This window comes from Pelodiscus sinensis, chromosome 3 (genome assembly GCF_052426305.1).
Source record: "Pelodiscus sinensis isolate ZL-2025 chromosome 3, ASM5242630v1, whole genome shotgun sequence".
Taxonomy (NCBI): domain Eukaryota; kingdom Metazoa; phylum Chordata; order Testudines; family Trionychidae; genus Pelodiscus; species Pelodiscus sinensis.
This window is the reverse complement of record NC_143054.1, coordinates 109,012,355-109,039,415: the sequence shown is the minus strand read 5'-3', so window position 1 is coordinate 109,039,415 and position 27,061 is coordinate 109,012,355. Positions and strand designations below refer to the sequence as shown.

Below are 27,061 nucleotides of genomic sequence, written 5' to 3'. Positions count from 1 at the left end.
AAATGCTTTTAACGGAAAAAATTTTCCGTTAAAAGCATTTGCGGAAAAGAGTGTCTAGATTGGCACGGACGCTTTTGTGTAAAAGCACTTTTTGCGGAAAAGCGTCCGTGTCAATCTAGACGTGGCATTGCGCAAGGAAGCCCCGATCGCCATTTTCGCCATCAGGACTTTTTTGCGCAAAAGAGTTTTTAGCTGTCTACATTAGCCCTCTTGCGCAAATACATTTGTGCAAGAGGGCTTTTTCCCCCCCAAACAGGAGCAGCACAGTATTTGCAGAAGAACACTGACAAACTTACATTAGATCATCAGTGTTCTTGCGCAAAATCAAATGACCAGTGTAGACAGCTGGCAAGTTTTTCCGTAAAAGCAGATGCTTTAGTGGAAAAACTTGCCAGTCTAGATGCAGCCCTAGTGTTCAGAATCTCCTCTGTTGATTTTACAGGCTAACAGATTAAAGCACCTAGAGAGTTTTGCATGTGTAATGTCTGATTAAGTCCTGAGTTATTCCTACTGGTAGCTAGAATCTCAGTCAACCTGACATGGAATTAACAAGACACAAAAACATGATTACATGGTGCATTTTTTTAAAAAAAAGTTACATCTGCAACAAAGATTCTAAAGGAAGAAAAGTGTCAGTAAATGAACTGAGGTCTGTCAGTTTTCAGTAATGGAGAAATTTCTATTCCCAATGTTTGAAGATGCCATCTTAGAAAACTATTAATTCAAGTTCTATTAGCTGTTTTTGGCAATGTCAGTAGATATCTCACATTTTTATTTTGGGTGTGGCAAGCTGAAGACTGCTGGCAGCCTACAGCATATTTATCTAGGTCACTGACACATGTAGCAGCAAGATAGATACAAAGAGGAAAAGATCTGTTATTGTTTCAAAGGATCTAAAATTGTAATATCAGAGTATTTATAATTTTTTTTTTACAGAGACTTTTAAAATGGGCAGTTTTCTAGCTATAACTTCACTTAAACACCATTAGCCTTACTAACACCACTGAAAATCTCAGTTCAGTCACCTGCTGTTTTGCCTCAGTTAGGTTTGCAGGATTTGACCAATAGACAAAACCGAATCTGCATCTGATGTGGTTTTGCATTCACAAACATTCTTCATATGCCCTCTCCTCAGGAGTACGCACTTTCATTCCCTGGATGAATGTGTGACCTATTTTGCAAGACAGTTATTTCCCTACCCACCTTTCTTGCAATTAGCTGGAGGGAGGAATATAGCCATTTTAGATTTTCTTTGCCTCAGATTTTCATCTGCAACTTGGTATGTTAGTCTAAGACCAGATTTTGCCTTCAGCAGTGTCTAGTGCACTCTGTCCTCTTTCTGATTCTTTATTATTTCATTTGGGTCAGGTTTTGATGCAAAGTTATGTCACATTTAAGGGTGTAGTAGCTCCACATAGCCACATGAATAAGCTCCAAACTCTGACCCTCCAATCCAGATGGTCAGACCTGGAACATCAGGTGGGTGAAGTGAATCTTCAGCCATTTTGCCATCGGTTGGCACACAGCCATTTGCAGAGAGGGGAAGCAAGGAGAATGTGAACCCTTGCAAATGAATACCCCATTCTGCAACAACATGCTGATCCTCAGCCTTTCTTGCACCATTAAGCCCTACTGAAACAAGAGGTGTTATTGCAGCTCTGAAGGGTCCATCTTCCCTCCTCTGGTCTTTTCTGGTTAGAGTTTAGAGAGAGGAGGCAGAAGGCAGCCTTTAATATGGCTAAAAGATTTTTATATGCCAAAGATGTCAGACTTACAGCAGCACTGGTATCAAAGTAACGTGTTCAGCAAAACATGAAAGACCTGCCTTTTTACAGTTACTGAGTTCAGTGACAAGCTTCTCACTGATTTCAGTGGGAGCAGGAGCAGGCCTTAGTAAGATGCATGAAGAATAATGCAGCACTAACACATTTCACACAAAGATTTTGGTCTTAAGAGAATCAGTTATTTGTGCTATTTTTGTCCTAGCTTTCTGAGGCTGTACAAACAAGCTATTTGGCTAAAAATACGACATCACACATTAGCCTTCTTTACAAAAAGAAATATTTTGTCAATCAAAATATAGTCCACAGCCTAAGAGAATACACAGGATTGTACAATGTAATGTCCTAGATCACTGTAGGTGTGGCTATATAATTATCCTCTCAGACAAAAGGGCCTTTCATTTGCAGCTCAGTTTGTCTCAAGTTATATCACATGATCACAGTTTGTCTGCCTCTAAATTGCACTATAACTTAAATGACTGAACACCCGGGGTTAGGTGAGCACTGATGCTTTGTTTTTTTCAGTACAGTGGATTTCTTTATTACATAAATCAATTTAGCAGTCACCATTTTTAACCATTATAATTGAATAGTATCTAGATCCACAACACCACACTGTAAAACAGACACATCTATAGACATGAAATTACCATCATTCTAAGATAATCACAATTCTGTCAGGGTTTAAACTAGCAAAATGTTTACACTAGCAAAATATACAACCATTATTCAACAGCACTGCCCAAAATGAATTAGATAACATGGTGGTAAAAATACTCAAATCCTGATTGCTGGTGGCACTGATGGAGGTGCAAATGTAAAGGAGCTGAACCAATGGTGAATTACAATAATAATCTTCCTGGCACAGACAAGGGCATGTGCTATGGCAGGAAGCTGGATTGGGCTTGGCACTTTTGCAAACTGCAAGATTTTTAGTCTACAACCCAGTAACACTCAGAAGTCTGAAATTCTTACTTACCTTTGAAAACACAGAAAATTTTTAAAAATAATTTCTAATCTAAGGGGCAAACATATTGTCACAATCAGAAATAGCATCTGAAAATTAAGATTTGATCCATTTGGATATATGACAAAATTAATATTAAATTTAACCACAATTCTAAGGGCTACACACCTGAATTTCAAAATGTTGAGCACTCATAAATCCCAGGGAAGCCAGTGGGAGTGGCAGCAGCTCTGTGCTTCTGAAAATCATGTTGTAAACTTTCAGAGAATGAGTGCCCACCAAATCTATTGTTACAGGTGTTTATTCTAAACTAGTCTAGATGACATAGAAGTCACAGATTTGTACCCCCTCTTCCACATCTATCATTGGTCTGATCTTTAGTGATAGAAAACTGACACACAAGGTAGGTGCAAACACAAACAGTTTTGTTTATTGAAATAAGGACCCCAAAACTAATCAACAAATCAACAAACCACTTGGTCATTGAACCAAAGGCCTTAAGCCTAGGAACTCAAAAGGTATAACATGGTGGGTATAAGATATAACAAAAGATTTCCTACATCATGAAAAGTAATAGAGAGGTAGACGTGTTAGTCTGATCTTGGTAAAAAAAAAAGGAAAAATTATGTAGCACTTTAAAGACTAACAAGATAGTTTATTAGGTGACGAGCTTTCATGGGGCAGACCCACTTCTTCAGATCATATTCAGATCATATTTTTCCTTTTGTTTTTCCTACATTGTGATTGCCAATGAGAATCGAGAATCACACAGACACAGGAATAGAGAGACAGGAATACAGGATTCCATAAAGACAAGGATCAACGAGGACACCAGAACACACCAGTATGGGTCCTCAGATGGAACCCAGGTGATTATCAGGTAGGCTGATCTTCTCCTTCCAGGCCTTTCCATACTTGTGTCATCCTGCATAAGTGTATGTATGGGTGCTACCTGATATGTGATGCAATGGGAATCATGCAGATGGCACTAGTCTGTCACAGTGATAAGTTGGCTGCCTCTAGGGTAGACAGCATCTGAGAGACTAGTTGCTCAGACTTTAAATAATCTCTTATCAAGCATACTTCATGGATTACCTGACTTGCACTTTCCTGCCTTTGCAAGGAAGGGTGCCAAACCTGGAGATAAGAAGGGCACCAAATATGGGGAGCACAACCAGAACCTTATAAATCCAAGATGGCAAAATCAGGGAAAAACAGAAAAATCCCTGCCCCATGACTGTAGACACAAATACATGGAAATGCTTTCCTGAGGGCAATTTAAATGAGTCATACAATTGGGAATATGGAATTTTTGCATGAACTACAATGTGCCTAATTGCACATCCAATTACACAATGGCTTTAAAATATAAAGATGGCTGACTTGACAGCACGTTAAAAATAAATATAACAATGCAAAATCATATTTCTAAAATATTAACGACTCTAAAACATAGCCACTTATGTTTCCTCTCCCTCCTTGCAAATACAGGCAGTCCCCGAGTTACGCAGATCCGACTTATGTCGGATCCGTACTTACGAACGGGGCTTTTCTCGCCCTGGAGGACGTGGGCGGCGGGACCGCCCAGACGCGCCGCGGTCCTGCAGCCCGCGTTCTCCGGGGTGAGAAAAGCTGCTCCTCGTCTCCCTGGTCTGCTGGGGGGGAGGGGCGCAGCTAGTGCGCCCTCCCCCCGCTCCCCCCAGCAGACCAGGCTTTTCTCTTGGACACCTGTGGTAGAGCAGCTGGGGCGCTGCCGGTTGGTCCCGCAGCGCCACTCCTCGGCACTACTGGACCAACCCGGCAGTACCCCAGCTGCTCTGCCCCGGGCTTCCTGATTCAGCCGCTGATCAGTTTCAGCAGCAGCTGACTTGAGGACTCCTGGGGTAGAGCAGCTGGGGTGCTGCTGGGTTGGTCCAGTAGCGCCTAGCTGCGGCGCTGCGGGGACCTACCTGGCAGCGCCTCAGCTGCTCTGTCCCAAGCGTCCAGATTCAGCTGCTGTTGAAACTGATCAGCGGCTGATTCCAGGAAGCCCGGGGCAGAGCAACTCTGCCTCGGGCTTCCTGTAGTCAGCCGCTGGTCAGTTTCAGCAGCGGCTGAATCTGGACGCCAGTTCCGACTTAAGTACAAATTCAACTTAAGAACAAACCTACAGTCCCTATCTTGTACGTAACCCGGGGACTGCCTGTATAAAGGGAGTGTCAAATCCAACTTGCTTTACTCTTGAGAGCGTGATTGCTTCTATTCTCAAGGAATAAGGCAAGAAAGATTTAGATGGACAATGAGCAAGATTTAGACCTCTGCACAGTGTGCCTTTCAAACCTAATATATCAGAAACATTCTCTTGAAAGAATTAACCACTATTCTGCCTGTATACCCATTAGCAGGGTAAAAATACCTTCTTGTGTCTTTGCCTTTTTAATAGGTCTGTTTCAATAATCTTAAACAATTTCATAATCAAATCTAATCCAATGCAATTTGATTAGTAGGAAATCATAGCTAGTTATTTGAGCAAATGCACCAGTTAGGCTTGGCTGCCCATTTAACATTGATGAAAGCCCATTGTGAGATGCTTCCATAAATGTATCAGTCCTCAGGAAGGCTGCAGAGATTCATCTCTGGCCATTAGGCCTGAAATTTTTGTGTTGCTATCAAGCATTGACCTGCTGAAAAATATTGGCATGTGCAAGTGTCATTAGATATCTATTTAGCTATCAATAATGCTTTATAATATAGCAGCTCCCAACTATATTTTATATATTTGGAAAAATAGATATCAGTAACTGTTTAGTCCTGTCTGCGTTGTACTAGGACTGCGTCACATAAGTACGCCCTTTTCCCAAGGCAGCACAGCCCAATGGCCACAGCCAATAACAGTTCTAGGGTGCAGGGTAGCATAGTCTAATGGCTAAGTCAGTAAGAGAGCCCTTGGGTTCAGGGCAGCGTACCCCAATAGCTAGAGTCTCAGTAGCCCCAATAGGAGGGCCTGGGCCCACCTGGTAGTAGCCCTGGTAGAAAGGCCAGGGCCCACCCTACTCCACCGGGCCACAACACAAGGCCCTGTTAGTGACAGAGTGATCTGCCTCTCGCTCAGCCAGAAATTCCACCGCAGCACACTGAATTCACTCGGGTGGAAGATCACCACTCGCTCACCCTCCCTGGGTTACTTCCTACCGGATCTGGCATTGGGGTGCTCCATGTACTCTCCAGGTCCTCTGGTTCTGCAGCACCGAGCCTCCCCAAGAGGCTCCTTTGGCTCTGGCAGCTGTAGGTGGTCTCCCAGGCCTCTGGCTGGGTTACCACCGGAACTCCTGCAGCATGTCCTTCCTCTCTGGCATCCAGCCCAGACTGAGCGGAGGTGCTCCCTTTTATACTGCTCCAGCACTTGGAACATGCCTACTGTGTCTGGGGGCAGGGCGTTAAACCTTCCTAGCCCAGTGTGGGCTATGCACACCCTGTCACAGGCTGCCTCTTCTCACCTTTCTGGTTTTGCTGTCCAGAAGTAACAAAACCTTGAAGAACATAAGAACAGCTATGCTGGGTCAGACCAATCATGGGTGCCATTTAATGAGAGTTAGGGGGTCTGTAGCTCCCCCACCCAGAAGTTTGAACCCCTGTATTTCATACTTAAGGTATGCTTAAAGTGCATGCCCTAACCCCAAAGGCAGCTCCTAACTGCAACATAGCTTGTGCTGCTCCCAGTTTTTCTTTTGGGGCAGGAAGTGTATTTATAAACAGAGGGAGGCAGGGTGATTAAGAAAAGAAAAGGCTTGTCATTCAAGTAACTGGAGGATGGTTAGATGTTTATGAAAACATTGCCAGGTACTTAACTGGAAAAATAGGGGGGGGAAAGTAGTCTGCATTGGGACAAGTGTTGTTCAACTTATTCATAAATGATTTTGAAAAGGGGGTAAACGGTGAGGTGGCAAAATTTGCAGATGATATAAAATTACTCAAAAAAACAAAACACAAAAAAAACCCAAGCCCAAAGCTGACAGCAAAAAGTTACAAAGGGATCTTGCAAAACTACTTAATTGGGCAACACAATGGCAAGTGGAATTCAATGTTGATAAATACAAAGTAAACGCACATATAAAAATATAATCCCAACAATACATACAAAATGATTGGGTCTAAATTAGCTGTTACTACTCAAGAAAGATCTTGGAATCTTTATAAAAAGTTCTCTGAAATCATCTGTTCAATCTGCACTACTAATCTAAACTATCAGCATATGGGAATCATCAGGAAAGGAATAGATACACAGAAAATATCATAATGCCTCTATATAAAGTCATAGCATGTTCACATCTAAAAAACAATATATTGGCTTTGGAAAAGGTACAGAGAAGGGCACAGAAATGATTAGGGATAAGGAACAGCTTTCATATGAGGAGAGTTTAAAAAGACTGGGATTTTCAGTTTAGGAAAGATGACTAGAGGTATGTTAGAGGTTTAGAAAATCATGAATGGTAGGGAAAAACTGAATGTTATTTACCCTTTCACTAACATAACACGAGATCAACCAATGAAATTTATGGGCAGCAGATATAAAAGAAAAAAGAAATCATTTCTTCACGGTCAACCTTCACGGTTTACCAGGGGATAGTGGAAAGGCCCAAACTGTAACAGGGTTCCAATAAGAACAAAATATGTTTGCGGATAGGCTCATTAATGGCTACTAGCCAGGATGGATAGAGATGGTGTCTCTATGCTCTGTTTCTCAGAAGCTGGGAATGGGAGACACGGGGAGGATCATTTGATGATTGACTCTTCTGTTCATTCTTTCTGGAGCACCTGGCATTGGCCACTGTTGGAAGAGGGCACTGGTAGCTTATACAGGCTGGAAATTTGGTTTCTGTTTTGCACTTAATATAACTGATACAGACGCTCTTTAAATATTTCTGATGAAATGCCTTCCACTGGATTAAATTATTAAATATAATATTGTAGAATTTTTTTAAAAAGGGTACAAAGCTTGGAGCTATGTATTCTATACATTCAGTTCTATCTAAGGTAGTTACATGGCTCCCTTCCCAATAACATTTGAATACCTACAAGCTGTAATGAACTTATCCCAACACTCAGTGAGGTAGGGAACTACTATTAACCCCATTTAACAGATGGGGAACAGAGACCCAGACAGATCCTTAAAAGATACTAGCCTCTGGGCATGTAAGTCTGCCATTCAGTTGATACTAACAAAGTCATCAGGGAATTGCCATCTAAATCCCCATGACATTTAAATCCCCCACACACCTAGTTTTCCACCAGCTGGCATTTGACAATCCAGCTAAGTGCTGACACCACCCCACAGCTAATATGCTGTTGCAAAGCCCTTGCTCAAGCTGAAGCCCTTGAGGGCCTGACCCTGTTTTGGCCAAGACAGTAACTTTTTAAAGCCCTGTCTTGGCTGTTACAACTTTTTTGGCTGATTTGGTCTTGCCAACTTGCTCCAAAAGTGAGGTGGGGAGGATCATGCTTTGAGGGGAAAGCAGCAACACCAGCCTTGCACAGGTGGGGAAGCAGGGCTCAGGCAGGAGGCCGACAGGGCTCCAGCAAGCCGCGATGCAAGCCCCTGCAGCAGGGTTTGGGATGGTGACTCACACCATCCCAAACTACAGGGATTGCTTGCACCAGCCCTTATACAGCAGTTCCCCAGCCCCTTAATAATGCAGAGCCACAGAGTGGAGGTACGCTGAGACCTGGTGCAAGCCGGGACTGAGTCAGCCTGCCTGTGTGCTGGTTCCCCAGCCTCCTAATAATCCAGAGCCACAGTGGGAAGTCTGGGTTTGAGCCAGCCTGTTGGCAAGCCTGTAAAAAAATACTTGCAGAGCTGCAAGGAACAGGGGGGAGATGCGTACAGCCGATAACGTTAACCAGCAAGCCTATTGGTTAATCGTTTAGTCGACTACACTATTTCATCCCTACTTAAAACCAAGGCAGACTGCAAAGTGTTACAAAGGGATGTCATAAAATTGGATGACTTGGAAACACATTGGCAGATGAAATTCAGTGTTGATAGATGCAAAGTAATGCACATGACAAAATATAATCCCAAATAGACATACAAAATGATGGGGTCTAAATTAGCTGAACCCATTAATAAAGAGTTCTTGGAGACATTGCGGATAGCTGTCTGAAAATATCTGCTCCATGTGTAGTGGCAATCAAAAAACAGAATATTGGGACTCATTAGAAAAGGGATAGATAATAAGACAAAATATTATATTACCTCTGTAGAAATCCATGGTACACCCACATATTAAATACTGTGTACAGATTTGATCACCCTCATCTCAAAAAAGATATATTGGATTTGGAAAAGTTAAAGAGAAGGGCAACAATTATTAGGAGTATAGAACACATTCCACATGAAGAGAGATTAAAAAGACTGGGATTTTTTCAGTTTGAAAAAAAGATCTTAAGAGGGAGAATTCTTTGCCAGAGAATGTTATGAAGGTAAGATAGAATGAGGTTCAAAAAAGAATTAGACTAGATAAGTTGATGGAGAATAGTTCCCTCAATGGCTAGTAGCCAGTGTTGGCAGGGATCCAACACCGTGTTCTGCATATTCTTCCCCTCTATTTGCTAGGAGGTAGGAACGGGTGCTGGGATGAATAACTCAGTGATTGCTTGTTGTGTATATTCCCTCTGAAGCACCTGGGATTGGCAGCTGTCAGAAGACAGGACGCTGGGCTAGATGGACCATTGCTCTGATGCAATATGACACTTCTAATGTTCTTATATAGAACCAAGATGTATCTGCTCCCTGCTGTAAGCCACTAGACCCCACTCCCCTACCAGAGATGAGATGGAGCCCAGGAGTTATGATGGGGTCTCTCTTTCTCCACAGTTAGTTACAAAGTGACAATATAAAAATTTTAAACCTAACAGTGTCCCTTAAGTAACTTGCCAAAAGAGGTCAGAACATGATATTATCAGAGCTGATTGGGTCTGAAACTTATCTGTCTTTTTTTTAGATGAGATCATAGAACCATAGGGCTGGAAGAGACCTCAGGAGTCATCAAGTCCAACTCCCTGCACAAGGCAGGATCAATCCCAACTAAATCAACCCTGCCAGGGCTTTGTCAAGCCAGGACTTAAAAACCTCCAGGGATTGAGATTCCACCACCTCCCTAGGTAACTCATTCCACCAGTGCTTTTCCATCCTGCTAGTGACATAGTTTTTCCTAATATCCAACCTACACCTCCCCCACTGTAACTTGAGACCATTGCTCCTTGTTCTGCCATCCATCACTACTGCGGACAACCTCTCCATCCTCTTTGGAACCCTCCCTTCAGGAAGTTGAAGGCTGCTATCAAATCTCCCCCTCACTCTTCTCTTCTGCAGACTGAATAAGCCCAAATCCCTCAGCCTCTCCTCGTAGGTCATGTGCTCCATCCCCCTAATCATTTTGGTTGCCCTTCACTGGACCCTCTCCAATGCATCCACATCCTTTCTATAGTGGGGCACCCAGAACTGGACACAATATTCCAGATGTGGCCTCACAAGTGCCAAAGAGGAATAATAACTTCTCTTGATCTGCTGGCAATGCTCCTCCTAATGCACCCTAATATGCCATTAGCGTTCTTGGCTACAAGGGCACACTCTTGATTCAGTAGGTGATATGGGGCTCCTGCCTGCTAACTTCTAAATTATCTGCCAGAAAGCTAGGGTTTTCAAGTACCTACTTACCCCTGGAATCATGGTTAAAGTTGCCCCCATTCCAACCAAAATCTGAAACCTAGTCGAGTACCCTGTCTTCTGACAGTGGCCAGTCCCAGAAGCTTCAGAGGGAATGAAACAGAACAAGGAAATTATTGTGTGATCCATCTGTTATTGTCCAGTGTTAGCTGTAAATTGTAGGGAGGGCTGGGTAAGAATGGGATGACCATCTCCTCCAGCGTAACAGACAGAATGGCCAAAGATGGTGTTCCTAGCCTCCGTATACCAGAAGCTGGCAGGAGCAACAGGGAATAGATCATGTTATCTGTTCACTGTTCATTCCCTCTGGGGTACCTGGCACTGACCACTGTCAGAAGACAGGATACTGGGCTAGATGGGCCTTTGGTCTGACCCAATGTGGTTGATCTTATGTTCTTATGGCATCTCTGTATGAACCCAACAGCTACTCCTTTTGTACAACAGGCCTCCATCAGTATTGCTCACTCACAGCTTAAGCTTTAGTGGGACTTTGGTATTTTTCTGAGTGGAACTCCTTGATCAATGGGCTTTTGTGGGCACAACCCACTTCTTCAGATGAATTGAGTTAAAGGTCCAGTTTCTAAATAAATAGGGAATGGCTGGGGGAGGAAAGGAGGGGAGGGGGAGAAAAAGGGGAGAAGAAATGATCTCAACTTTCAGTTAGCCCTCAGGGTTGTACAGAAATTCTTGAAACTCTCTCTTTCAAACACACACACACACACACACACACACACACACACACACACACAAAAGCCAGAAGACAAATTAATAAGAATCCCTATTTTATTATTTTAATATGATTTTAGGTCATCCCATGATCTTTGGGAGCTTGGAATTATTTAATATAAAAAATACAGCACACATGGGGTTGGCAATGGTGCTATATGATCTGATCTAAAACACTGGACCCTATAGCAGGGAGAAATCCTGTCCCAGTAATATTCCACCTCAGCCATCTGATGGCACACTGAGTAAGAACTGTATATCTCCACATACCTGTGAGAAGTGTCTAACTTGCCATCACATCCAGAAGGTTAGTATTTTCTATTTCAGACATCTCCGGGGTTTTCTTTTTTTCCCCTCCTAAAGGTTGAAATGTGGAAAATAGGGAAGGAGGGCTACTCCACTCAAATGTGAAGGTATTTTTCAGAGATTATTTTGACATTTAAAAAAGAAAGGGGGCAAAAAGTCCAGCCACAATATAGTGCCGAGTAGGACTGCTTGCATTTAATGATTTTCCGCCAAAGAACCCATCTGAGTTCTCTGCTCAATCAGCATGCTAGTCAGATAATAAAGTGTGCTGCAGGGGAAAAAAGTAGGTTACAGTTTTTTTTCCATCTCTGTGCATATTTCTGATGAAAAGGGATATCATTAAGGATAAGGTTATCCCTTCAAACAGAGCTTGTGTGAACACCTGGCTTCTTTTATAACCTTTAAAGAAAAGATAATAAACAAAAACAGAGACAGACAGACAGTTGGGTTCATAAAGAGACAGAGCTCTCACAAGAACTGCGGCAATTGGAGGAAACCCTGTTAGTACTAGAGATTGTAAGTGACTAGCTGACTACCTGATAAGCAAATGCTTATCGGGTAGTCAAGTAGGAACTGGACTACTCACTCCCCATCCCCCTTGCTGTCTTATCAGAGAGAGGCAGCAAGAGGGGGAGAGCACGAGCCGGTGCTGGAGGGAGACGACTTAAAAGCTGGTTCTCCCCCCAGCACCATCTCTGCGGGGGGGCAATGGGGAAATGGCGTGAGTGGAGATTGAAACAGTTCTGCTAATGCTGATCCCACTGCTGCTCCTCTCCCTTTGGAATGTACAGGAGCCACCTGCGACTCTTGTACATTTCAAAGGAAGAGGCACAGAGGGGAACTGGTGCCAGTGGAGACTGCTTTGCTCCCAGCTAGCGCAGGTTCCTGCACCCTCTCTCCCTTTGAAATTTACATTTCCAGGAGAGAGGTACAGTGGGATAGCGAGCGCCCCCCTCATCGGCAAATTGAGTAGTTGATGGAAATTCCATCGAGAACTCAATTAGCTGATTAATTGTAATTTAACATTCCTAGTTCATGCTGGGCAGCAGCAGTAATCCTCAAAAAATGCTGAGGCAAAGTTATGAGAGACGAACATTACACTCAGATCATATTCTGTCTGTAGCCATGATGGAGGAAAGGGATAGGGGAAGGGATAGAAGACCATACGAAGACAACCAGAACAGAAGCTGCAGTGAGCATTCTCCATGGATGCTGGAGAATTTAGGTAAACACTGACCTGCCTTGAAAACACTTTTCAAAAAACACAGTGACAGTCTCTTTCCTCCAAACAAAACAAAAAAGACAAGCCTGTTTTATTATTTTAACAAATGCTTCTCCCTTGCTTGTGTGCATTTATTAGCTTTATATTAATGATGACAGAACTTGAAAAGGTTCAGTTACGATAATAATCCAATTTAAGCCCATTTTTCTATAAGCTTCGGCACACTTCTCTGATGCTTTTGTGTATTTTGACTTTGAAATTTTAAAATGCAATACAAAAACTAAATTAGACAAAAAAGAATTCTCTCGGGTCAATTTATAGAAATATATGGGGTTTCTGTCAGGTGAAGTTGACCTGGCTTAATGAAACCAGAGAGAGTTCCATTTAGAATAATGTACATGGGTGGAACGAAGCAAGCAAGCAAATGTGAACCTTAGCAGTATTATCACAGTAAACTCCACAAAGCGGAGATATCTAATGACTGCTGATTAACTGAAATAATTTCAATGGAAGTTCCACCTAACAGGGAAAATTTTTGACTGAAACCGATGGACTGCATAACATTGAACAAAGTATTAAGTAGGTGGGGATGTTTAGCCGCTTTTTGATTAATAAATATGGAACTCAAATACAACTCCAAGAAGACATAAAGATGAAATGCAACAGAATATAATGTTTACTCTTGTATTTTTCATTCAATAGGGTGTTTATTTTATTTCAAGACTTTTCAGGACTGTGTGGGAATGTTTTATTGCTTTCTTCTAACTCTTAATTGCTTCAGAGCAACTTTATGGCTTGGATTACATAGGATGTCACAATAGACGATCACAGTGGTCCCTTCTGCCCTTATAATTTGGACTAGCTGCCCATAGCAGAAAAGGTTTCAATAATTTTTGAACCTGGGACTTTCAGGATGAACAAACATGCCACTAACACTTGGGGGAAAACGTCAAAATTATAAAAGGCAGTTTGGTATTTAAATTTCACTGAAAACTCAAAGAAAAGTACATCTTCCCTTAACGGAATGTCTAGACTGCATCCCTCTGTCAGCAGAGGGATGCAGCTTAGGCAGGTTGACATTGCAAATGAGGCAGGGATTTAAATATCCCGAACCTAATTTGCATTAAAATGGCCACTGTGTTTTGCAGACTCAGCACTTTGTCGGCAAAAAGAGGCAGTCTAGAGGGGGATCTGTCGAGAAAGAAAGCCTTTTTCGACAGATCCCTTATGACATCTGCAAGGAGGTTTACAGGACCTGCCTAATTTGCATCCCTCTGCCAACAGAGGGATGCAGTCTAGACATACCCTAAGTGTCCTAGATTGGAGCAATACCAGATTAATCTGTCTTAATGGGGGATGCACCTGGCTGGAATTTAAACATATAGGTGACTTGTTTTAGTGTAAAATTGAAAAATGAAAGTATCTACCCCTAAAATGACCAAAAAAACCCACTGTAGGGCTTTCTTCTGTTCCAGCTGAAATCAGAGGTCAGGGGCAAAGTGCAGTTCCCTTCAGGCAGATTTTTAACAGGAAACCCTCCCGGTTCTACAGCCTCCTTGTAGAAATCCTTCCTGCCTGAGCTAGTCCTTGTTACACACGGCAACTCAACATCCTGTAAGGTCCAATTTCTTTTCTTTTAATGTCACTTACTTCTGCAATTGTCTCCCGCCAGCTGTTCTTCTAGAGCAGCAAATATTCTCATCCTCCATGTGTGAGTGAGTGTGGCAGGGAGGAATTCCTCTTTTTCTTCTTCACCTCATTTCTCTCTCCTGTCTGAGCTTTCTATTTCTCTCTCTCATCATTACTCTGGCTTTCCTGGCCTTGATGTGTTTTCCCTATTGCCTCACATACAACGCATCATCAAAGCTTCCATCTCCAACAGACTTACCCAGCATATCAAACTGCTTGGTTTGGCTGTCCTCCATTTTCAATGGCTATCACAGGACTGACAGGCCAAGCAGAGCATCTTGTTTTCTAAAATGAGACCATTCACCTTCTCATTCATGTCCAAACCTCAGTTTGGTCATCTATCAAAGCAATTAGCCCTTAATAAAACAAGCCATAAGGGGAGCCCATTGATGTGACATTTATACTGCCTGGCAGCTGCCAGAGTTACTGACAGTGGAGAAAGACAGCTCTGCTCCAATATGAACAAATATTACAGGAAAAAAGCATGTACAAGTTCCAGGAAGAGATCATATGTCTCTTGGCAATCTAAGCCAGAGCCATCCAAGTCATGTTATGCAGAGAGGGGTTCACAAACTAGAAACTTTCTCAGCTGCTCCCAGTCAGAAGGTAACACTTCCTCCCCTCCCCAGCTACCATTCAAATCTTTACAATGTGTTGCCCTTGCAAGAACATAACAGTACCAAGTTATCCCCTATTCATAGTGGGGGAATGATCCTGGTAATGTTCATTGCTTGCAAAAGCATCTGTGAAAATTTTAATGGTGACCATTTTGAGATATACAGTGTACAACACACTGTCTTCTTTTAGATCCTCCCTCCATTTGGGATGTCAACATGTAGACAATTACATGATTAACCAATAAGACTGGGGTTATCAGTTAATCCTGTCAAATACATGCATTTCCCCCCTTGCTTCCTCCGTATCAGAGGCAGCATGGGGGAGAGTGGTACCTGGTGCCCCTTCTCCCTGATTCCTCTGCTTCTGCCTTTGATACAGAAGGCGGGGGGGGGGGGAGGGGGAGGGAGACAGGCAGGAGCTGATATGTGTGGGGAGCCAGCTTTTAAACTGGTTCTCCATGCATGCTGGCTGTGGAGCTACCTCCCCACTCCTCCACTGCCTCTATCAAAGGCAGCAGTGGGAGAAGAGGGGGAGGGCAAAGGAAGCTGCTGCAAAGCAACCTCTGTCCAGGGCAGGCCCAAGCTCCTCATGGACAGTGTCTGCTGCCACCCTGTGCTGTTGTCTCAGTGTCAGAGGCAGTAGCATGGGGCAGCAGGAGGGAGCTGGTCTGTGCAGGGAGCTGGGGAGCCTTTTCAAAGGCTTTCTGAAAATCTAAGTACATTATATCCCACTGGATCTGCCTTATGTTTGTTAACCCTCTCAAAGAATTCTAGTAGATTGGTGAGGCATGATTTCCCTTTACAAAAAACATATTGACGCTTTTTCTACTGTAGTTTCCATTTGCCCATTATTGAAGTCAGACTTTTTATTCCTGAATCTTTCCCAAACCAATTCTGATTTTGTGTAAAAGTATTTGTCAAGTAGTTTGGACAAACATCATGGTGGAGGCTGGACGCAAATTGTTCCTTTGACCATCTTAATGGCCCCTCAAGTCACATGTGTTGTTTCTACCTTCTGATTTGGATGTCTGAAACTTTAAAGCTACTTTCCTAATACATATTTTGGACAAATAGTTATTCATGCTAAAAATAATGTTTTTGCACAGATTTTATGGCAGTAACCCATATGCCTATTTCACCTTTTTTTTTTTTCTTTCTTGGTCTCCTTTAAGCCTGTGAGATTTGTTTTTGACTATTTGCTTCCACTATAAAGCTATTTTGGTGAAGGAGAAAATAAACTTTTGAATTCACAAATATTTTAAATCAAAGGACTTATCACTCAAGCAGCTACTCATGAATAACAGATAACATAACTCCATTTTTAGCAGAGGAGTAAAGTTGGCGCGTGAGTTTGCAAAATTGTTTTTGCATTATTCATCCAGTTCTATTCCCAGTAGTTCTCCAATAGGGAAGTTTTAGCAGTGCTAGAAATGGTATAAGTGAAAAGCTGAAACCTAGTGTTTAGTCCAGTATATATGGGGTCAATGTTGAACACGGCGTCTATCTTTTAACCAATAAAACTTCACTATGGGATATACTGCAGCATAGTCTCTTGTGTATAGCAGCAATCTGAAAAATGTACACAGATGAGCCAAATAGTTGGTTCCTAGTTACACTATATCTATACTTTCTTGCAGGAGACAGTTACACACATAACTGGCAGTGACAGGCCTAGCCTGATGAAGCCATATTGACTGCCCATGTAGGGATAACATATTAATGTATTTAAAATGATTCCCCCAAATGGAAGCGACTCCCCATAATTTGTTCCCCACAACTTAAAGTGTTTAGATTTATTATTAATTCTTATTATTATTATTTGTTAAGATTGTTAAATGTTTAGATTTATTATTATTATTGCCCCTTTAGAATATAATGTATTAGGTCATGTAACTTTACTCAGCACTCAGAGAATGTTTTAAGCAATACCACCCAGAAACTTTTGTAACTACAACTTTTATTATTATACAAATACTGTATGGGAAACATTAATTAGGGAATGTATGTAAGAGAGAGAGTGCTTGGATGATGAATGAATGGTTCTGAGAGGTGCCAGCCTGAGAATGCAGCAACAAAGGGCTGAAGAAGGCGTCAGGTGCCAGTGCAACCAAAAGGTGTCAAGTGGAGAAAACCAAGTACTGGAGGTCCACCCGATGAGATCACTGACGAGCACCTGGCAGCCACCCTGGAGACATCAGCATGATGCAGCAATTTCCATAGACTGGCCTAGGAAGAAATTCCTATAAGAACTGGACTAAAAGACTATGGAATCAGAGTCCAAGGTTCTGCTGCCAGCCTACCAGGAGCTTCAGATGCGCATCTGATCAGGACTTTGCTCTCCACTACCATCACTTGTGTACAGAATACCTGGCCAGTATTCTGTCACAAGCAACTTCCAGGCTGCTAACTATAACAATACACAGAACCTGAATGAATGGATGAATGAATGTTTATATGTATAAGGGTTAAGTAGTTAAACAATGTTGTTTGCTTCTATCTTTTCTTTATTTTTTTATTATCTTTACAATAAATGTGGCTTTTTGCCTTATCCCCCTCATAAGATCCTGCTTGCTTTTATTGGTATAACATCCGGTCCAGTTGCTGTCAGGATATTTCATACCATCTTTGAGGTGTTGAGTAATGTGTTAAAATTTAAAATGGCTGTGGCTTTAAAGAATTTAGTAGTCAGCCAGAGTTCTGACACTGGCTACTAATTCCAAAAAAAGCCAAACACTACAAAGGTTACTCTTGTTCAAATACCTTAACAAGGATTTCTTTTTCCTACATGCCTACTGAGAAATTTGTTGAAGGACTTCATTTTAAGTGAATGATTGTTCTCAAATGTATTGTATCAGCGGGCCCACAGTCTAAATCACTCAACTCATTGACACACTTGGACTAAAATCTTGGCCCTGTTGAAGTCAATGGCCAACTTCCCTTGGACTCTAGTGGGGCCAAGATTTCCTCTCATGTCCATAATGGTCACAACCAGTTATCCTTCACTGACCCACTGACAATATTTTGATTAAAAAACTAGAACAATTTAAAATGAAGTTGACACACATTAAATGCTGGCTAACAGGTAACCCACAAAATGTAATTGTAACTAAAATCATCTTCATCTTCAGTCACGTGTGGGGTCCTACCAGTTTGGTTCTTGACCCTATACTATTTACAATTTGTATCTATGACCTAGAAGAACACAAAAGTTATTGAAAGTTGTCTGAGTACACAAAAACTGGGGGAGTGACAATCCAACAGAGACGGGTATAACAGGATCCAATGGCCAGAAATTGCAGTTAAACACATTCAGATTGCAAATAATTATACCTGAGACCCCATTCTGTAGCATGAAGCCAGTGTTCTGCTAGGAGCTAAATATGTTATTCCTATACAGTTTGCACTGCTGACAAGGCAAGCCTCTCATCCCTTTAGAAACAAACATTTTACTATTCCTTTTTCCTAAATTGAGACTGATTCATGACAAATTTACATTTAAAATATAATGGACTTCCCCAAAGTAGAAGTGATGCATGTGTCTGGAGTTGGTAGAAAGCAATGACATAACGGTTGATAATCTGACCTTGCCTGTCTCAGATTTCAAGGACATTAGGCTAAAACATCTCCACAAATCAGTGGGAAACTCAGTGGGCACGATGAATGATTTTCTGGGGTGAGCCAAACCTTTCTTGGGGTGCTCTTGAAACCGGGCAACAATGCACTGCCCCTTCCTCTGTTCCCATGACATCACAGAATCCCCTAAAATGTATAGTTTTCTGTGCTATCATGGACTCTCAAAGCAATATTGAAACACTTGCCTGTTATAATCAATAAAGTAGTATTTAACCACTGCCCGAGTTCCTCCTGACTGCAGAGCACACTCATGCATTGCTGCAGAAATGGCCCTTTGCTGCAGATAGCTCTAGATGAGTTAAATGTATTGCTAGTTTTCTTTTAGCAAGTATTCTAGTTTATTTTGTAGATAACCATGTGGAGGTAATGAAATGCAGCGCCAGCATTTGGATTTTTGGGGGTGGAGTGGGTCACACATTAAGTTATTTGGAAATGGTTCCCTTCAACTCAGGGGTGAGCAAGCAAGTCTCTGCAGGCTGGATCTGGCCCACCAGGCTGGTTGATCCCAGGCTGTGGCAGCTCTGCTGCTCCACCGCCCCCAGGCCAATCGAGACCTAGCAACGGGGAGCACGCAAAGTCTCCTCCCCCTGCCAGGGTCACATAGCACCTAAAGTGAACCACCAGCAGTTCTGAACAGCTAGTGATTCACTTTAGGCACTATGTGACCCTTGCAGGGCAGAGGCAGGGGTGAGAGACTTTGTGCACTTCCATGCCCCCAAGCTCTGATTGGCTTGGGGAGGGGGGAGCATGTGAACTCTCCTCCCACTCTGCAAGGAGCACACAGCACATAAAGTGAACTGCCAGCTGTTCTGAACAGCTGGTGGTTCACTCTAAGCACCATGTGCCCCTTGCAGGGCAGGGGCAGGGGATGAGTGAGTTTGCGCACTTCCCTGCTCCCAGGTCCTGATTTGCCTGGGGGCAGGAGGAGAGCACAAAGTCTCCTCCTGCTGCCAGGGGTGCTTAGCACCTAGAGCAGTGGTCTCCAACCTTTTTACACCCAAGATCACTTTTTAAGTCTCAGAACAGGTGAAGATCTACTGCCCCGCCCCTTCCTTGAAGCCCCGCCTACATTGCATGAGGAAATCTAATGTAAATGCACTGCGTAGGTGCGCAGTTCAGAGAGGGCTCAAGAGCTACTCTTGGAGCCCCTGAGATCTACCGGTAGATCGCGATCTACTGGTTGGTGACCACGGACCTAGAGGGATCTGCCAGCTGTTCTGAACAGCTGGTGGTTCTCACGAGGTGACAGGAGGCAAACACTTCACACGCTCCCCCTTGCCTCCAGGACAATCACAGTCTGTGGGTAGGGGAGCACAGAAGTGTCCTGTCCCTATTCCTTCTTCCTGAGGCCCTGTCCCTTCCAGAGCAGCCCAGGATCACTTCAACTATTTGGTAAGTAACCCCTTCCAAAATTATTGCCCACCCCTGCCTCAACCTCTTTCTCCATTCCTCCAATAAGCCCTGTTACCTCTACTTGCTGTCTTTCTGAAGCAGGCCAAGGGGAGGCCCAACAATCAGTGTTCCGCTAGTTCTGCCTCAGACATAACCTAGGACAGATCCAGTCAAAGCACATTAAATATGAACCTGTCCTTCAAAATGGAGGACCCCTGTTGAGACCTGATAGGTCTCAAAAGACATTTCTGATGTTTTTTCCAAGAGTGGAACAGACAGACTTGGGGATATATTCCTCCTGTCACCAACATCTTCATCTCCATCACCACTAACTGCCATGTAGCATCATCAGCAGAAATAAATAGTCAGTAACAAAATAAAATCGAAGTGCTTTTCTGAGTCATGAGCACTCTACAGTCTCTCACCTGTACCTTAGGGGGTAGTCATTTAGTTTGTCCTTAAGAGACACCATATGTCTGGCAAGCCTTAATGCCACTCTATGCTTAAAGAATGCTGCTTTCAAAAACTGAGTTGGAGGACATCCCGGGCACATCACATATAGGTACATGAGAAAAACTGGGTCACCACTCGGCATCTCCTCCTCCTCCTGATGCAGGTGCTCTGCAATATGAGGTAACTAGAGCAGCAGAGGCTAACAGCATTACAAAACCCATTAATAGATCAAGTGCCTAGAGAGACAGAGGTTTAAAGCGCGTCGTGTGCACCACTCCTTAGCCAGTAATTCCCCATTCATCTTATTTGTAGCTCACTGAAGCAGAGTATTCAATCAGAATGAATGCTCACTTAATAAGAATGAGAGATGGCAAGTGAGAAAATCTTAGCAGAGCTTTATATCAATTACCAAAGCAAGCAAATAAGTGTTTCAACACTGTAGGCATAACTAAAAAACACAAGTGAAAGTTCCTTAGTAAAGCCAGCCTTTCAAATGGCTCTTTTGCCAAAGCAGATGCCATAGAATAAACTGGCCCATCACATACCCAAGTCCGCATTGTTTGTTGTTGCATTGGGAAAGTTTCCATAAGCAAAAATCCCTTCTTCCCACATATAAGCAGTAAGCAAAACATTTCATCAATATTGTAGTGCTTTTAAATGTCTGCCTCTGGAAGAGAAGGGAAATGTTGCTGTGTCAAACTAGGACTAAACATTTTCCTAAGAATACAGTTCAAGGATCATGCGTAACGTAAGAAAAATGTATCTTGGTCACCTTATCAGTAACAAAATCCAGAGTTTTTTGTATCAGTAAAGCCTCAATAGAGAGTTTGGTCTAGATTCGCCCCGAGTTGAAGAGGTTTCCATGCACAAAAGCACAATCTAAATCCCACTCAATAGAAAGACTTAAATGATGTTTGAACCAAGCGTACAGTAAGTGGGGCTGGCTGGGGAGAGGGCTGGATTCCAGTCTGGGGAAAGGTGGCAATTGACAAAGTAGCCTATGCAATCAGGGATCCTATGGGAGAAAGACCATCTTTTGTTTAGCTGCACTGGGCCAAAGACACAGAAGATGCGGGTGCTATTTTCAGCTCTGCCATGACATTCTGTGATCTTGGGCAAGTCACTTAGTCTCTCAGTTTGTAAGTTCTCCATCTGAAACTAGAGAGAATAGAATGATCCAAATTTACAAGGATGTGGTGAGGTGAATTTCTTTAATGAGACTCTCACAGGCATGCAGATATCATTGAGTGAAGCCTATAAATAATATTAAATAAATCTGTATGTTTTGGAGATTTTGTCTGTCTGTTTGATCAAGAACTCCTAAACAATAAGAGCTAGGACCACCAAAGATGGTTTACAGGTTCCTCCTATCATAATTTAAAGCAACATAAGGGTTTGGTTGTGACAGGAAAACAGGATATGCCTGGAATGGGTGTGCTTCTCATAAAACCAAACAGAAATTAGACAGAATCACCAACTCAAACACAGTTCTGAAAATTGATGCAACTGAAAGAATGTTGAAAAAGACCGAACCAAGATGAGCTAGCAGAATAGGATAAACCTGAAATAGGATTGCTTCTTAATAAACCTTATAGAAAAGAAACAAAATAGAGAAATCTCGAGTCATGCTCTGTTTTGGCATAGCTAAATCAATATTTAATGTTTGAGAACTAGAAGAAAATGTTATTGGAAACCAAATTGACCATAACCCTTTTTTGCTAACACATAGGAAATTATAAGAGTTTACAGGGATGAAGAAAAATTGATGGAATTCCCATTTAAAATATTTTTCTAAATACAAAAGAGATATTTAACAATCCTTCTTTTAAGAAATCTGAAATAAAAACTAACTGCATAAAAATAACAATATTTTTGAAAAATACAATCATTTAAATAAAGCATGCACATTTTCCTTTGATTTTCAAAAAAAACCAAACCTTAATTGAGTTATAAATCTGAGCAAGGCCAGGTAAATCTGCTAGTAAATAAATAAATGTGAAACACCATCTGCATTTCAAGTTACTGGCCCATGTGCAACTCCTGGGAAGAGAGGTGCTGAAAACATCACATTCTCTTCCAACAAAATGGCCCTGGCTGATCCTTGGGCATGCACACACACGCACGCACACACTCTGTGCTAATGGGGGTGAATCCTGTTTTGTTCTCTTATTTTGAGCAAGTCTGTCCCAAGATTATCACTTTGATTGAACTGAATGGCTGATCATGTTATCCATAGGATCACCAGGATGCATATTTCAGCCTGCATTCCCCACAACACTTGTAAAATCCATAACAATGGCTGAACAGAGCAGCCTTCTTGTTCTCTTTCATTACCCTAGGTCCTTGCTGAACTCTATTTCTGCCTGAGTTTTGGATTTTGGCCTATTTAGGTGGCATAAATGATCCAGAGACATCAGCTGAAAGCAATAAAAATTCTCAAAAGAAAGCAAGTGACAGTCAGAGCCTAATAAAAATGTTTAATTTCATTCAGACTTCTGGAACCAGACAGCTTAGCTTGGGAAGGACAAGGCAACCATTAATGAGCCAGCATGTTCATTACACTGTAGAACAGATAATAGATCCAGCAAAAATTAGGATGCAAAAGACAAGCAGAGATAAAATCCCCACCCATTTCTCTATATATATTGTGAAGGCCCTCATTTACATTATACTACTGTTACTCTCTGTTCAAAGGGTATCAAAGGATAGCTGACAGAATTTAAACTATGTTTTGAAGTGATTAAGGCTGCACATTTTGCTTAGCCAGGAGAGAAGGAACAAAAGTCCAATCAAAACCACATTTGTTTTTAGTGTGAACACTGTAGGGGATTCTCTTTCTTCCTCTAGGGATATGTCTACCCTACACACCATGGTGCTAAACACCAGGCAATTTAAACACTGTTTGTTAGTTTGTTGGCAAAAGTGCCATCACCCCCTATGAGCATGTTTTCTTTGCGGGCAGGGGAGTATCCTGCTGACACAGCACTGTTTACACTGGTACTCGCGGAGACAAAGCTTTTATCGTTCATGGCAGGGATGGGGGAGGCTTTTAGCATAAGTGAACACAAAGCCTATGTTTCCTTAAGCCTATTTTTCCTGTGTGTTTAACCCTCTATCTTACTACTCTCAAGTAGGGCCTTTTGCTCTGAAACTTGGAGTTAGCATCCAGAACCTACATAAAGCAGGATTCAAAGTCAGAACCAAGCTACTTTGAGACATGCCCACATTTCCCCCTCCTTTAGTTCCCATGCACAAACTTGAAACCCATCTGACTGTAGATAGTCCATGCTTCACCGCACAGAGCTCTCCTTAAGCAAGAATATGTCCAGCCCTTCCTGGGGTAAACCTGAGTCATGGCAGCATCCTTTGATGTTGAGGACCAGGCCTTTTCCCACTTGCTGCTCTCAGACCTTGGGGCAGCCATCCAAGACCCTATGCTTAGGGAGGCTGACCCCTGCTGCAGGCCCGCAATACCCTCCTCCCTTTCCCACCCCCCACAGTAATTCCCCAGCTCACATTGCTAGAGGGAGAGGTCTTCAGGCAAGGTAGCAGGGAAGGGGCAGAGTGGGGACAAGGAGGAGCAGGGCTTGTGGAAAAGGGTGCAGTGGCAGTAGGGATGGATGGAGCAGAGGCACAGCAGGGGTTGCAGCAACGGGCTGCTCTAGGCCCTGCCCCTGGGGTTCTGGGGAGGGAGGGTTGCCCCAAGCTCTCACAAGGATGGCTTTGGCTGCTTTCCTTCCTAATCTAGGATGAAGACGTGCATTAATTATGACATGAAACATCAGACATTTCTCGTTACCAGAATCAAAATCGTTGCCAAATCCTGCAGGCCTGGGGAAGTGCAGGATTAAGGCTGGAATGTGAATTGAACTCTGCTTCACTACCGTGAAATGCGATGCTGCCACAGGCAGGCACTGGCCTGTGAAATGTCTTTGTTCTTTTTCAGGATGTGAATGTCAAGTGTGGGGAGCCAGTGGATGCTGCCTGCAAACCATGACAGTTCCTGTTCCTGTTATAACAAATCTCTAACTAAATGCCAGCACCCTAGAACTGTGCTGATTGAAATGCTAGTTTTGGCTCCTACCTGCCTTTTCCTGTCTGTCTCTCTCTCTCTCTCTCCAGATGCCGCCTGTACTACACACTTGTCATGAAAGAAAATGTAAATACTTCAGAAATATCATGGTGTAAACAAGTACTGGAAGCCATTCTCTTGGCCCAGTGTTATCACAGCAGTTCGGCTTCAATGGGGGCTGTAGCATCAACACCATTTTTATGAGTTGCTGGAGTATGTTTGACCCCTGCTCTGCCCCAAGCACCGCCCCCACACTTCATCACTTCCCGCAAGCACCCACTCCATGACCTCCTTGCATGCCCCATTTTGTCTGCTTCCCCTGCCCCTCAGCACCTCCTGAACACTAAGCACCCACTAGCTTTTTCCCCATGGATGCTCCATTGCTTGCTCTCCCCAAAAGAGCAGCCATCTTGCTTCTACTAAGGTCATTGTTGCCAGGCTAATGGGTCCAAAATTGGAATGTTTCTTAACACATGAATCAGTTTCTTGATATTTAAGCCATCAATGACCTGGTTTACTGGCAAAGTGCAGGAGGCTGGACAAAGGTTGTTCTGTAAGGACTTGTGTTTTACTCTAAGGCAGATACTATCTACTCTTCCTCTTTGGCTCCCATTCCTTTTCTTCCCTTTTCTGTCTTCTTCACCTTTCACTTTCCTTTTCCTTTCTTCTATCTCTTTCTTCTGTTACTTCTCACCATCAAAGCACCCCTTTTCATTTCTGACATAATATGGCAGTTATCTTCAGTTCCTGCACCTCCTGCAGGCTGTGCACCTCTGTCTGGGTCTGTCTAGGCCTGGCTTTCTAGTCAGGTCACAACAAAAATCAGCACTCCTTCAGGATAACAAGAAAAAATGGTTACTTACCTTCATAAATGTTGTTCAAGATATGTTGCTCATGTCCATTCCAATTAGGCATGTGTATGCTGTGTGCACAGATTGTCAGAGAGTTTTCCCTTAGTGGTACCATCAGACCAGCAGGGGAGCCCCCTGGAGTGGTACCGTCACAGGGTTACATATATACCCCTGCTGGCCCTCTAACCCTTAGTTCCTTCTTGCTGGAAACTGCCAACGCAGGGGAGGCAGGTAGGATGTGGAATGGACATGAGCAACACATCTTGAAGAACAACCATTACGAAGGTAAGTAACCGTCTTTTCTTCCTCGAGTGATTGCACATATCCAGTCCATGTAGGTAATTCCAAAGCCAAACCCAAGTAGATTTACAGAGCCAACAGAGAGATTGCAATACAGCCCTGCCCACTGCTGTGTCCTCCTTGGCGTGCTGCACTATAGCATAGTGGTTCACAAAAGTGTGCACTGACAACCAGGTGGCTGCCCTGCACATCTCTACAATGTGCCCCTGAGCTATGAAGGTGGCAGAAGACACTTGGGCCCTGGTCGAATGGGCCATGACTGGAGGGGATGGAACCTGCACCAGCTCATAGCACACCCAGATACAGGAACTGATCCATGACAAAATACGGTGGGCTGACACCAGCAGGCCCTTCATTCTCTTGGGTGTTGCCACTGGTGGGGGACTGTTGGGGCTACTGGCCCAAGGAGCTGCAATGCTGTGAGCGGTACCAAGAGCAGGAACAGTGCTGGGATCTGGAGTGGCATCAACCCCAGGAACATAAACTGTAGTAGCCTGGAACCACACTGACTTCACTTTGGAGTCCGAAGTGTAGTCAGACTCCAACCAAGGCAGAGCCGAAGACGGGCCTGGTGAATGATGCCATGAGGAGCGTCGGATCATCACTGCCAGCTTGCCCTGATGCCAGACAGATAGCGGAGGGCATCAAATGCTCCGGTGCCAATAGGCTGTGCCACCAGGATAGGATCACTGGCAAATGAGCTCTCCCTTGACTCCTGAGAAAGCATCACCACCAACATTATGGACACCATCGGTGCTTGTGTCAATGTGTGCACCAGCAAACGTGATACCACATGTGATGCTGGGCCCGAGTCTCTTGAAAGGGCTGGAATTGGTGCCAGTCTCAATGATAGCCTGCCAGGGTCCGGTGCCAGTTGAGCCATCAAAGTCAATAACCTTTGAGATTTCTGGCTTCAAGAGTAGGAATGCAGAAGTCTGTTCCCACCTTACCAGTGTTGTCACATTTTGATCCACCTGTATAGACTTGGCAAAGCTGGCTCCATTTTCCATAAATAAATCTCTGTTATAATGTACAAGTTTTTTCCCCTTCCTTTGTTTCTCTAATACAGTTCCAAATCTACCAACAGTGGAGTAACTGTCTAGTTGCAGTCTGATTTCCCAGAACTAAAATTTTTTAGTTCTCTTGATTTTTCTTTTTTATATACCCCCTACACCTATCTTTGACCCCAACGGGATGAGGATGTCTGTGGCCTATAATTATATCTACTAAGTTCCCAATAATCCTGATACATCTGTTTTGTAGGCCTGTTTTCATGATTCTCTTTTATTTTTGCTCAAATGATTAAATTGAATAGTTTTATCTTTAGATTTTTCAGTGTTTCGCCAG

General features: G+C 43.1%; 1 long non-coding RNA gene across 2 annotated transcripts in view; it reads right to left on the bottom strand.

The window, feature by feature from the left end:
* Positions 1-14,491, bottom strand: part of LOC149524713 (uncharacterized) — a 33,060-nt gene extending 18,569 nt beyond the window's left edge. For both annotated transcript variants that reach the window (XR_016349052.1, XR_016349051.1), the window contains exon 1: positions 14,358-14,491. This is a non-coding gene — a long non-coding RNA (uncharacterized LOC149524713). The remainder of the gene's footprint in view (positions 1-14,357) is intronic.
* Positions 14,492-27,061: the final 12,570 nt, after the last annotated feature.